A 13,999-nucleotide genomic window follows, 5' to 3' on the forward strand; every position below is an offset into this window, starting at 1 on the left:
AGCGGCCAAACCATTTTTGTGATGGGGGTTCTTGACCACAAGGACAATTAGGAAGAAAACAAATAACAAGCTTTTATGTAACTCAAATACTACATATCTGTTCCACAAATAGGCATATTTTGAAACATTTTGAAAAATGATTCCATAATTTAATGAGAATAAAAAAATAAAAAAAATATATATTTTTTTTTTTTCAGTTCTGGGCCCCCCCTCCCCTACCCTGGGCCCGGGACAACAGACCCGTTTGTCCCCCCCTATTGGCGGGCGTGCTCCCAAGCATTGACTCCTGCACTGGTGCTGCAAAGCCAGCAGAGATTCAGAGGGGTGCAACACAGTCCCAGTCACACAGCCTGTTGGTTCTGCTCTGTAGGATCTTTAATTCTGCCCAACTGTGCAGTATGATGGACATGAGACATGGAATGGTGTAACGATTTATACGTTACTTTTACGTTACGGGAATAGCAAGAGATCGCCCAATGGGCTGTGTGACAGCATAATTCAGTCTATGATCAGAACCTCTGAAGAATTCGTAATTTTAATTTATTCACTGGTCTTGGGGCACTAGGTACTAAGTAGCTATTATAGTTAAAACATAATCCCATTGACTGAAATATAACAAAAAAAACAGAGGTGTCAAGTAACGAAGTACAAATACTTTGTTACCTTACTTAAGTAGAAATGTTGGTTATCTATACTTCACTGGAGTAATTATTTTTCAGACAACTTTTTACTTTTACTCCTTACATTTTCACGCAATTATCTGTGCTTTTTACTCCTTACATTTTAAAAACAGCCTTGTTACTCTATTTCATTTTGGCCTTTAAAAAAAAACTATCCAGTTAAATTGCTCCATCCGGATAGAGTGAATTTGGTTGTGGTTGTTTCAGATGTTCTTGTCCAGTTTTGTTCTTACATCCGTTCCCTCAGATTCCTGCAACTAAACTTGGATGTACATTCCAATAAAGGTTAGAATAAATGATAACAGGCCTCTGAAGTTTGACATTTTGCACCATTACAATACTTATAGGCAACTAGTCATCATATCTCCTGCTCTCTGAAACACACGTTAATGCTCAATAGTACACATATATGGTTCTTTAATATATTTGCATTATACTAAGATGCATTCATTTCAATGGCTTTTGTCCTTAAAGGCCTTTTTCCCCCTTACATTACTTTTACTTTTATACTTTAAGTAGATTTGAAACCAGTACTTTTATACTTTTACTTGAGTAAAAAACTTGAGTTGATACTTCAACTTCTACAGGAGTATTTTTAAACTCTAGTATCTATACTTCTACCTGAGTAATGAATGTGAATACTTTTGACACCTCTGATAAAAACTAAAGTTCTTTGTTTTTTAATGAGACAAAAGCTAAATAATAAACTAAAATTAACATAGCAAAACTAACCAGCAAAATTAACTTCAATTTCATTTTGTGCCTTTTTTTAAGAAATAATTTTATTTTGATTCATTTTTTTTCTCTTTTTTTTAATTTTTTTTTTTTTTATCACCCTGTGCTCCTGCCTAACTATCAAACCTGGGCATTGCTCTCACTCTGCCAAACCCGGGAGGGCCAGACTGGGCTCAAGTCTCCTCTACCTGAGGAGTGAGCAGGCCCTTTTTTTCACCCAACAGGGCGGGGCTTTCCTGGCCGGACGTAGCCCAGATGTAGCATGTGAAACGATCATGTTATTCCAGCCAGATAAAACTAAAACTAAATTAACCAATTTTTTAAAACTAAAACTAAAACTACTGATGGGTTTGTTAAAATAACTAAAACTGAACTGAAACAATCAAACAAACTGAGAAACGGAATAAAAGTAAAGACTATTTAAAAAAATCTAAACTATTATAACTCTGGTAAGGGGTACCATATTTAGCAATTCTGAGGAGCCCCCAGCAGGTTTCACTCCCGCTGAACCAGGCCTACGTATGCCTCTTGCAGTCGTGGTACGGCCAAGAGTGATGGGGACACCAAACTGAGGCCAGCTCTGCTCTGTGTGACTTGCTTAAACAACGATGTAAAAACTTTATTTGTTTTACTGGCATTTATTCAGTGCTGTATAGTGAAACCGTAGAGCAAAGGTAGGGGAATTGTGGAAAGCTGTAATGCTTTGTAAAAGACGCGCCAATGAGGGAAATTATCAGTTTGAATACTCTTTTTTAACAATGTTTTTTCAGTGACAATACAGAGCTATTCTATTCTTTTCCATTCTAAATTATTGTGATTGCCACTACTGCTGGCATTCAAATGATTATTCCAAAGCACAGCTCTTATGTGATGCAGTAATGCATAATGATTAATCAGTGTTATAGCACAACTACATCATATTAATGAGGACAAAAACAGCAAGAAACTAGATTTTGATGGCTTTAGATTGACTGGCTACGTTACATCCAGTGCTGTTAAAGATGTCCGAATGCACAAAAAACATTTTCATAAAATAGATTATCGACACATCTGAAAAACCACCTCATGAACGCGTAAACAAGTTTATATATTTGGCTTTTTTTTTTTTTTTTTAATTAGTGGCGTTTCCACTACAGGTTTTTCTATGGGGATATTTGGTTTTGCACAAATCTTGAGGTAATGGAAGCTTGTCTCAATATATGAATATAAGTGAAACCAAAGGTACTAAAATAATTTAAATGAGGGGAAAAAATATCTATGAGTGGCTGAGAATTTGCTCTGGTCTTGCTTTCTGTAAGAAATCTTGAGCATATTTCATTCTTGCTACTGGCTTCTCCCCAGGAATGAGAAAGGGATTCTCAAAGACTCAACATGCCCTCAGACTGCGGGGCAGCCAATCAGCAGACTTGCAAATCTACAGCTCAGTGTCTCAGTTTCTCTATAATACTCCATTCCCTACAGTGGGCTTTGATCCAGGTGAAACCTTTATTTTCACACCCTTATGCACAGTATGGGCCTGATTTACTAAAGGTTTGCATGCGTAAAAACATGTGCAAACTTGACATCACCCGCAAACCAATGTGCAAGCTGATCTACTAACAGCGTGCAAAGAGGACTGCGCCTCTCAAATGAGCAAAATAGCACACGCTGTTCATTTAGTATTTTTGCCCTGATGAATAATCAATATGGGGCGTACCCGCCAGAAAGCGCTAAATACTGGGAGGGGAAAATGCAAATAGGTTAATTTACCACACGCAATGAGATTTACCAAGCCTGAAAGTTATTGCGGGGATTGTGATTGCGTCTGTATTTAATACGTTGGAAAGGAAGGTGCTAATCTGCCCAGCATTACGCACCGATGGCTGCTGTTATTGTGGCAAGGAGGCGACATCGCCAAAATCAAAGAATACGCAGAGAGAGAGTCTTTATTCTGCTGCATGCTATTTTAAAAATGGTTGCACAAGTTTTATTAAAGGCCACTTTTTCTTTAGTTCTTCGCCTTATATCTTGCCACCTTCTTTTAACCTCATCTGCCGTTCTTTTTGTCTTACCAACTGCATTTATTCTATCGCAGATTTTCTCCCATATTGCGTTTCTTTTGGTAATGTTTAAATTTCTTTGCTGTAGTTCATGAATGTGTTTATTTGCCTCTTCCACTAATATCTCTAACTCTAACTCGTCAAATTTCATTTTGCGCTTGCGACTATCCTGCTTTCCATCCAGACTCTCCATGGCGCAAACCGTAAGACACGCAACACCTCATTTAAATACTGCTGTTTGCACCTGTTATCAATTGCGCACGCAATCTTAGTTGATCACCCGCAAAACACACAACAACAACACGTGCAAACTTTTTCAGTGCACACGCAATTTAGTACTCTTTATTTAGGATCTTAGTAAATCAGGCCCTATGTGCGCAATGAAAAGCAAGTACAACACATTTAGATTAAGCTTATTGAAGAGCAGTTTTGCTGCTGTTTTGTTGCTATGGTGCCATAACACCAACTGGAAGACACAGTATAAATATCATCAAACACCAGTAGGCCAGTGTGATCATAACTCGTTATTGTCCTGTGACATATTGGACTTAATCCTGCCTGCACTAAAGCCTTATCTTGTATCTGAACTGTTGACATTGGCATTATGTCTTAAGCCAGTTTTAAAACTGTCTTATTCCTCCCCTTCTATCCACTTCTGCAAGTTTTTACACACTTTGCACCTATTTTGGAAAGATGCGTTAATTTGCACATATTTGTTTAGGTAAAGCCTTAGTTGCATTTAACCTTGCGATGTCCGAAAAATACAATAAAAGCTGTCTTTATGTCAGCAATAAACCTTTAAAATACACCCAAATCACCTGCTGTGATTGCATTCATGATGCATATCCCTTTAAAAAAAAAAATCTGGGATTTTTTTTCTTCATATCTGTGCCTGAATTATGTTTAAATTTCTGTTTGACATCCCCTATCTGTTTATAATGAAAACATTCAGATTACTGACCTCATTTCAGGTGGCGGTGTGTCCAGTTTGACAGCTGTGTTTGTGAAATTTCTATATGAGGCGTCTGTCTTCAGGAAATGAGGCAGATAAGAAAGACAAACAACAGCCAAATTGTTGAAGGTGTTTAATCTGGAATGAAAAGAGAGCAGATGAAGATCAAGTATCCTTTTTCAAACACGTTAAAAGGAAATCTGCTACAGTATGCTTGTGGCTGACGGAGCTTGGGTGAAGTGCGACTGCAGGGTAAAGTAGGTTTTCACTCAGAGTGCTAACAGCTCCATCTGTTCTTCTCTGGTATGTGTGCTCGCTGGTGGCTCTGACAGCTGCGCAGTGACCTAAGAGAGGAGAGACGCTATCAAATGGAGTTCTTCATGTTGCAAATCAGCACTTGAACAAAACATTTTGTGAGCTGTTGGCAAAAGAATGTTGTGACCTCTTCCAGCCATAGGCTACATGTTGAATTTTTGTAGTTTGTAATAATGCCACTGGAGGTCAGCAGAACCCAACAGCCTTCACACAGATGTTTTACTTTAACCAATGTCAGAATATAACTACAGTTTTTAAAACCACTGCACTCACCTTCATTTTCTCACTTCATTTTCTTACTTCATTTTCATAATAGTTTTCATTTTTACTGTAACTTTGTTACACTACATAGACTCCACCATGTCATAGCTATCTGTTTCTGGTTATTTTCATATAAAAGTACGTTTTTCAATGTTTATAATTATTCACAAGTATGCAGTGTCATAACTACATCTCTGACGTTCATAAGAAACCAAACTGTTTGAAAATCTGTTGAGAATTGAGCAAGTTAAGGTTGTTTAAGCAGTACAGGCACCATTAAACACAATGTTATGAGTGAACGAGCTCTCCTGTGGCAAGATGGCCGCCGGTGAACGACGTCGCAGCAGCGCGGACGAGTCATCTAGCCTTTATGTCTATGTGTCTACTGCAGAAAAATATGAGCAAAGCACACATGCGCCAGAATTTTCAATCAGACCACAGCAAATGGAAAGAGAAAGAGATATGCTCAACATACAGTATCTCCATATCCTTAGAGTAAACCAAGAGCTGGAATATTCTCCATCAAATACAACGTAGAGTCACAAAGCCAATATTTTTTTAATGTTATATTGTTTGGACAAGGGACATTTAAAAACTGAGAAATTTGGTCTACATTCAGTGAAGATGCCCCATTTCTCACTCTCCTTTTTTACATTAATTCAGCTAGACTCTGGAAGATAACCTTCAAAAATTAAACTATTAGGAATCCGTTTGATGGATGGCAGGTAAGTGATGTTGGCATCAATAGCTGTGATGGTAGAAATGTTCCTGTCACAGAGCTTTACACAGATTTTCTGGGATTGCTCTAGAAAATCTGACATGGTGGTGTCAGGGAGGTTGTAGTGAGGACCCAGATGCAGGAGAGCAGGAGGCAAGAGTACTCAAAAACTCTTTATTAACTTAAACAAAAACCAAAAACGCTGCTGAGCAGGATCCAAAAAACAGAACATGAACATGAATCAAAAAACTATGAAAACTTGATGAGGAGAACAAGGAGGAAGGAAACAGTATGGACCAGCAGTGAGCAGGAGAAAGACAAGACTAGATATACACAAAGGTTAACGAGACACAGGTGCAGACGATCAGGGCAGATAGGGAACAGGAAAGTGAAGACAGAACTGAATAAAAAGACATAGGCTTCAAAATAAAACGGGAAATGTCAAACCCTGACAGGTGGTTTCCACAGAAGATCTTTCGTATAGAAAGCAAAGGGCAAAGGGCTGGTGAAATGACCCGGGAGACTCTGAGCTTCTTTTTCTTGAATCTACTCTGAGAAAATGGATCCTTCCCTGCAGACTTGATTGATACTGGAGATTATTTACTTTTCTGTTACCAGATCATACTTCATTTATCCTATAGAACTTGCCGATTGTATCAAATGCACGATACAGCAAGATGGATATTGGAAAACTGCCTCTAAAAACATAAAGTAACACCATCTGACATAACTCAATGAATATTTTATTGATAAATGATAAATGATGACATAGAAATGTTATTCCAGCTTTATCTGATCTCTTTTACATACAAAACTACATTTGACTTTATTCCTACAATCATTGTTTTTATTTTGACAGTGTATCACAGCCATAAACCTCTCATGTCTTGCAACTCCTCATTCTTACAATAGCAGGAGCACTGAAGCATGAAGACGTGAAGCAGCAAGACGGATAGCAAATTAGTTTGCGTTTCAAAACTGAAAAGAGAGACTAAGAAAAGTAAAGAATGTTTTATTCAATTTCTACTGCAGAATATACTTGATTGCTATTCCAATGTGTTTTAACTTACTATCTTTATATTTCATGAACTTTTGTGGTAAAGAAAATCCTCCCCTCAATTATTTCAACTGATCGTCTGGGGAGTTTTCCCCTGCATGTACTGGTTAAAATTGAGATCTATGTCATCTCTAACAAAACCAAACTTTACCTAAAAGGACTGTATTGTCCCACTTGCATGGTGTGCAATGTTTTACCTCATATTTTAGTACACATTGTTTGTTCAGTGACACCCTACTTCAGAGGAAACGTGTTCATGGAAGTTGGGGACTGCTTCTAAGAAGATGCATCTGTCACGGGCCACGGCTCAGACAGGACAGAGAACCCAAATGCACAACACCAGGCAGATAGAGTCCAAGAGGCTTCATTCAGGTCCAAGGCAGGCAGGGGTCAAAACCAGGTAGTCAGGCAGATCAGGCAAACAATCCGAAGGGGCAGGTAAAATCCAAAAACCAGGAGTCATGCAGGGTCGCAGGCAGGCAGGCAGAAACAGAACAGGACATGAAGGCTGGAAAGTGTTGAGGAATTTATCAAAAACCAGTTCAGAAGTCCGCTCGTGGTATAGAGAGTTTTTAATCAGTAAGCCGGCGGTGGGCATGACCAGCACAGATCAAGTCTGAAGTTGGTGTGCCGACCCAGATTGGTTTGGTCAAAGGGTTTTTATACAAAAGTTCAATCAACAATGAGAAGAATAAACCAGCCCAGTGAGAGCCAGTCAAAGGTGTGACCCTTAAGCTTTGGGACCACCCCTGAGGGATCAGGAAGTCCATATATGGTTCTGTCTCTGTGGGGGCTGGAAGTCTCGGCAAGGATGCAAGACGCCGGACCTTGCGTGACAATGTCCCGGCAGGGGTCTTCAGGAACTGGAACCTGCATGTCTATGTCTTAAAGGGGGACATGAGGCAAAAAGCAATCTGCAAGGTGTCGTTGTGTCCCTGCAGGGGTCAAGCGCTGCTGGAATTCTCCGCAAGGCGTCATTGTGTCCCTGCAGGGGTCAAGCTGCTGGAATGTTTCATCAAAAGCGAGGCAAAAACACTCGACGATCTGGCAACTGGTATGAGGAAATGGGCCGGTATATGAAGGGGAAACTGATGAGGGAAACCAGGTGTGGAGCTGGGCCGGGGAAGCACAGGTGAAGGGAATGAGGCTGATGAGGGTGGCAGGATCCAGACGACAGGAGAGTCAGTAACAGTAAAAAATGAAACTGTGACCATGACAGCATCTTTTTATCAGTATTTCGTATGAGTCACTGAAGGGCAAATGTTGCAAGCACGTGTAAAACATTTTTACTACATCCAAAAACAGTGCTCTTGTTATAGTTGCAACCAATCTTTGGTCAAATTTTTTGTTGTCAAGTATGAAAGTTGACCGGATCTACAAAGAGCATCAAATACAGTTTAAAAGTGGTGCATTTCTTCTGTATTCTTGAGAAAAGTGGAATTTTTTTTTACCTATTCGCATACAAAACCTGACCCTACCCAATCAAAAAGGTTTTCTCTTGTTGATGGGTTTGGTATCCCTCCCATTTAAATCCATTTCTACTGATACAGAACTTACTGAACCAATCCAGACGTGGTGGGTGTGACTCACAGGTCAGAGTTCAGAAGCCTGTGATGATTTGGAGGTTATGAAAAGACCCACAATGCAGGAGAGCGGGAGGTAGGAGTGACACTAGTAAACCAAAAATGAGGCCAGGGCAGGAATAGATAACAAAATGGAAAATAAACTAAAGGAAGCTTAAAAAACAAGCAGAAAGGCACAAAAGCATTGGCTGAGAGGCTTGATAGTACAAACAGATGCACTGTTCCTATTATTCCTAGGTATTGTTCCTAGGTATAAAGCATTGTATAATATGTTGGGCTGAGATTTTCACACTCACAGTTAACATTAAAACAAAAATTGCAAGTGAATCTCCAAATGTACTTTGGGTAAAATCGTTCGTCATCAACAGCCGTCCATCAACGTCATACGTCATCAACGATCACTTGTCAACAGAGCACAGTAATCCTACAGCCTAAACATGAGCGGGAGTTATAAACACAAAAGTGGAGCGATAAAATGCAAAGAAAAAGAAAAAAGGGAGCAAGAAAAAGCCAAATTGCTCAAGCTATATGCATATTTTGTTCGCCCTAATCCTCCTCCTGTGGGAGATGAAGCTGACGTTGTTAGCAGCAATTCACCCCCGGGGATGAATGACGAGAGACTCCAGGCTGCAAAGGGCCCGATCATATGCCCCGCCCCCGGCCCGGCTCTGATATGTTCTGCTACTGTCCATGACAGGACCATGACAGTGATTGGCAGATGGCTCAGTCAGTCACTTGCCATAATCATTTCTCATCTGCAATCATCATGCTACCCTACAACATATACTATGACAATGGTAATGTGGCCCATTGGCCTCTGAAGACCGGTTTTGAAGCCTGTTTTCCTTCGTTTGGAGTGCAGCCATGTTGCTCAGCAAGCCTACAGGAGCACGCTCCCTCAGACAAACCCCACCAAAATATCTGCATAGGTGCTTTTGGAGCCAGCCTCTAGTGGTCAACCAAGGAACTGCAATGAAACTTAGTTCCACATCAGCGTCAATGGGAAAGTGAGATCGTTGGCGCTTGTCAGAAACCAATGGGTCACGTGAACAAATGCTTCGTCCATCGTTACATACAGTCTATAGTAATGACCAGAGAGACCAGACCAGACGAAGGAAGTGACACACTGGGGAAAATACTTTCAAAGTAAACCAGGAAAATATGCAAACCTTAACTGACGAGAGGCTTCACGAAAACACAGAACAGAGTAATATAAGATAACATTGTGAATATTGAGCATGACTGTGGTAGACAAAAGCTCAGAGCATGAAGAATCCACCTCTCATGCTTGGAGAGGAGTTATTTTTCTTCAATCTGTGCACAATTCCCCTCCATCTTTCCCAAACCTTGCTGTGCTGATTGGTTATAATTGAGCGGATACCGCTGCATCACCAGTTTATTGGCTTTTCTTGAAATCCTGTCAACAATTCTCTCAAGTTTTTTGAAATTTTTTTTTATCTTCCAGAAATGAACTTAACCTCATACGAACTACTCTTCCCATTCAAAACTTAAAGGAGCTTGAGGCAAGAATAAGAAATGAAGAAATTAAAAAAAAAAAAAAAAAAATGAATAAGAAATGAGACTCATTAGCGCCACGACGACCGTCGGGGTTCCTGAAGCCAACAGCGAAGGCGGCACGGGAGCACGCACGGACTCCTCACAGCACTTTTCAAATCAAGCTCTAAATATGACTTACAATGTTATCTTACCTGGTCAGTAGGAAATGAGCCATGTCAGCATCTGTGTTCAGTCCCAATTCAAGTTGAAGCTGCCTCCATGACTCAAACGCGTATCCAATGTTTACTCGTGCGCCGCCGAGAACACGCATGCAGCGTCATTTGACGTCATATCCGCAGGACAGCGCGGGAAATTCCGCCCGGGAATTGCAGCACATTTTGCAGCACACAGCCTGTTCAAGGCAATGGAGAGATACGCTAGAAGGCTCATTCTTTTTGGTTTGGAACGCTTCATCTGACATTATTACTAGAAAACTTAAAACGTATACGAATTTTTGTCATAAATCCTGCCTCATGCTCCTTTAAGAAATGGCTAACCTGAACCTTTTTTATAGGCTTTCCTGCTAAGTGGGCATCAATTAAATTTAGGAGTACACCTCAGCTGTCCAGAGAAGTCTGTGGCTGACAATTATTGGAAAGAGTTTTCAAGAGGGTTTTTTTATTGTATTTCTTGGCATTTGCTAATGAGGATTGGGAAAAAGCCAAAAGCTTGTAAAACTGATTAATGTCTGAAATGTTAATAAAGGTTTTCAGACACATGAAGGTTAGTAAGGTTACTTTTTGTTAATTAAAAACTTTAAAACATATGTCCACGTGCACACGCCCCATGCCTGTGGTGAGTATTCACATTTCTGTATTTCTTTTTCTGCAGCTCATCATATCATGACACAGTTAAAAAAATACTGAGTAATTTCAGTGTTTTAAAGGGCAATGACACAATCCTTATTTGGGCATATGTGATCTCTGATCCTGTTATCACGCACTACAACCTGGAATTATGTTTGCAAATGCAAGTTAAAACTTGACTGTGAAAGGTGATGCCAGCATCTCTGGGCTTAAATGATCAAACTGTGGATATGTGTGTTGTAGTCAGAAAAATATGTATTCCAGTCTTTATTTGGAAAAAAAAATCTGCGTTGCATGTTTGTTGCAGGCTGGTGCCATTCCCCCAGGCAAATGTAATTTACTTACATAAATACAAGTACATTATGACATGAAAATGAACATATGCTGCCTTCATGACCTTATATTTCCCTGGGACACCCATGCAGTTTTCGATAAGATAATGCAAAAAACTCCCAAAACAAACGGCCCCCCCCAAAAAAAACAAACCTTTTGCACACATTGCAAAGGCAGAGTGTAGGAAGAAGGGATCATGTGCACATGACATAATAAAACAACAATGAACTTGCACGTTTTAATTGAATATCTTTTTGAAATTATTTTTGTTTTTTCTGAATTTTTATTTAAAGCCTGGGATAGAAGGAGAAAGTTAACTTATATGGGATAAAATCCTCAATTTGTGTGTGTTTCTCTGTGACATGGACTGCATATTATTATTGTATGGATTGGTTCAATTGTCTGTAAGGGTTGGTATTGGCTGTTGTGGAGTGAGATATGATATGATCTAATTATGGACTTGGGTATGGGGGGGCTGTGTGCGTGTGGGTCGGTATTTCTGTGGGTGTATTTTTTATTTATTTTTTGTTAATTTTCTTGTGTGGGATATTTTATTTTATTTTGTTTTACTTTTATTTATTATTATTATTTATTGCTGCTTATTATCATTATTATTATTTGTAGCTGGAAGTAGGTGATTCACACACCTAAATGTTATATTTTGATGTAATTAATGTGTCTGTGTAATCCCATGAGGGATGGTTCATTTAAATGTCCGGACACGAAAATAAAATAATTATAATAATAAAATAATAATAAAATAATAAATAATAATAATAATTTTTAAAAAAGCCAGTGAGGCATGTTTTTGTTTATGATTGTTATGATTTGTATTATACTGTATTTATTATGATTATTATTTAACTATTGTTCTTTGGTTTAAATATATATATATATATATATATATATATATATATATATATATATATTTTTTTTTTTTTTTGAGCATGTTCGAATTAAAGTGATTCATTCATTCATTCATTCATTCATTCATTCATTCATTCATTCATTCATTCATTCATTCATTTATTCATTCATTCATTCATGCACTGTTGAACAAGACAATATAAAAAAATAATATTTTTTTAATATTGTTATGCCCTCAATGCTAGAACAGCTTTCAAGCATTTTGGGAAAGACTGTAGACATTCTCAAGTGGTAAAAGTTGAACAGTTACAACTTCATTTGGAATGTGCTGTGGCTCTGAAATGCAAAATAGATGTATGTTAATATGGAGATGCTGACAAGAGAAAACAGCTTAACTCCCAGCTTAACTCCCTTAGACATTAAGTCTGCTCCTCGTGGACATGCATCATATACAACTGCATGCATTATACGATGTTGATGAGAATAAGAAAGTACAATGTGGGAAGCTGAGAAATGAAAAGAAAAATATTTTCTCCTAACCTGCCCGAGCCTGTATGGTTTTCTACATGTAGGTTTTTTGTTTTTTTATTTTTTCGTTTTATTTTATTCGTTTTATCAAAACTGAAGCAAATGTCTTTTCTCTCACAGTGCAGCTCTTTCAGTTTCCAGAAATATCCTTTCCATTATCGAAGCTTTCACATTACAGGAAACTAAAAGCTGCTCCATTGCCTCAATTTCAGAATAAAAAGAAAGATAAAAAAAAGCCAAAAGTTACTGTATTATAAATCCTGCACCCCTTTCTTTTTTCTTTTTTTTCCAGGAGTAAAGGAACACTGATGTGTGCGAGAAGGCATTGCGGTTCTCACAGAACTAAAGTGCTGTAATTAGGAGTTAACGTCTCTGCTAAAATACCTGTAGTTTGTAATCAAATGCTAATCAAAACTCGGTTGAAAATTTGATAGTAAAGCAGCGTCTTTCTTTTCTTAGAGATTAATTTTTAGACATAGTAAGAGACAGGTATTGGTTAGTTACAGAAAGCCCACTACCACAATTTCTCCGACTGCACAGTCTCATTAAGTTCCACTTTTTTTTCTCACATCCAGACAGCAGAATAGAGCAGAGTACAGGGTTAAATGGTTAATTACACCTACAGCATTGTGTCCAAATGAGAGGATTAAAGTAATGCATGCATACAAAATCGGTCCCTCTATGTTCTGCAGACAGGCGCATCCCCCATTTGGGCACGGATTTCCATAATTACTCATGGAAGTTGTAAATTGGCCTTTAGGCAACTTTCCTACAGAGTGCAAAACAAACAACAAAAAATGTTAAGCAGGAGCTGCTCTGTGCAACAAATAAAAACTAGAGGGACACAGTGCTGGTAGACATCAACATTTATCAAGGTGAAAGACTTTTACCCTTCAGAATCACTAAGTACTAGAGGACTATGGTCCTGAGTTGTTTCAAAATTAGCTGAAACCTGGGCATTCTGTAATGGAGGATGAAAATTTATGGTATAACATGGATCTTATGTTATGTCTCAAACTCCACCACCCCCATCCTCCAAATATTGACTTGTTAAAACTACCCAAAAAAGTCTAAGGTCTTAAGAGTCTCATTTGAGGACGTTTGCTTTTATGTTTTACTTTACGTCCATGATGGAGAAGTCTTAAACATCTGACCATGTGCCAGTACCAGGTTTGAATAAAAATCAATACCATTTGAAACCGAGGGACACGGAGTTGGAACCTTGTTCATGTAAGTGATTCTAGTCTGTTAAGATGTCAATATTAGCATCATAACAGAGTAACGAGGTAACTCCTGGGAGCTATTATGGCAGGCAATGTGGAGTAATGTGTTTTGCTCTTTATGTTTCATTTAGATCACTCCATCTCGTTTGTTATTTTGTTTCTTTTTTAAGCACCAAAGAATACTTGTTTCTTGCCTCCCTTCTGATGGCTCTGCTTCATTATTATGATGCTGGTCATGGCTGTTTGTGGCTGTTGTCGTTGCCACGCACAATCTATGTTAACTCTTTAGTCTACATTCTGAATCCACACTTGAATTCTTACTGTTTTGGGGGTTCATTTATATTT

This window comes from Cololabis saira, chromosome 11, assembly GCF_033807715.1.
Source record: "Cololabis saira isolate AMF1-May2022 chromosome 11, fColSai1.1, whole genome shotgun sequence".
In the NCBI taxonomy this organism is placed as follows: domain Eukaryota; kingdom Metazoa; phylum Chordata; class Actinopteri; order Beloniformes; family Belonidae; genus Cololabis; species Cololabis saira.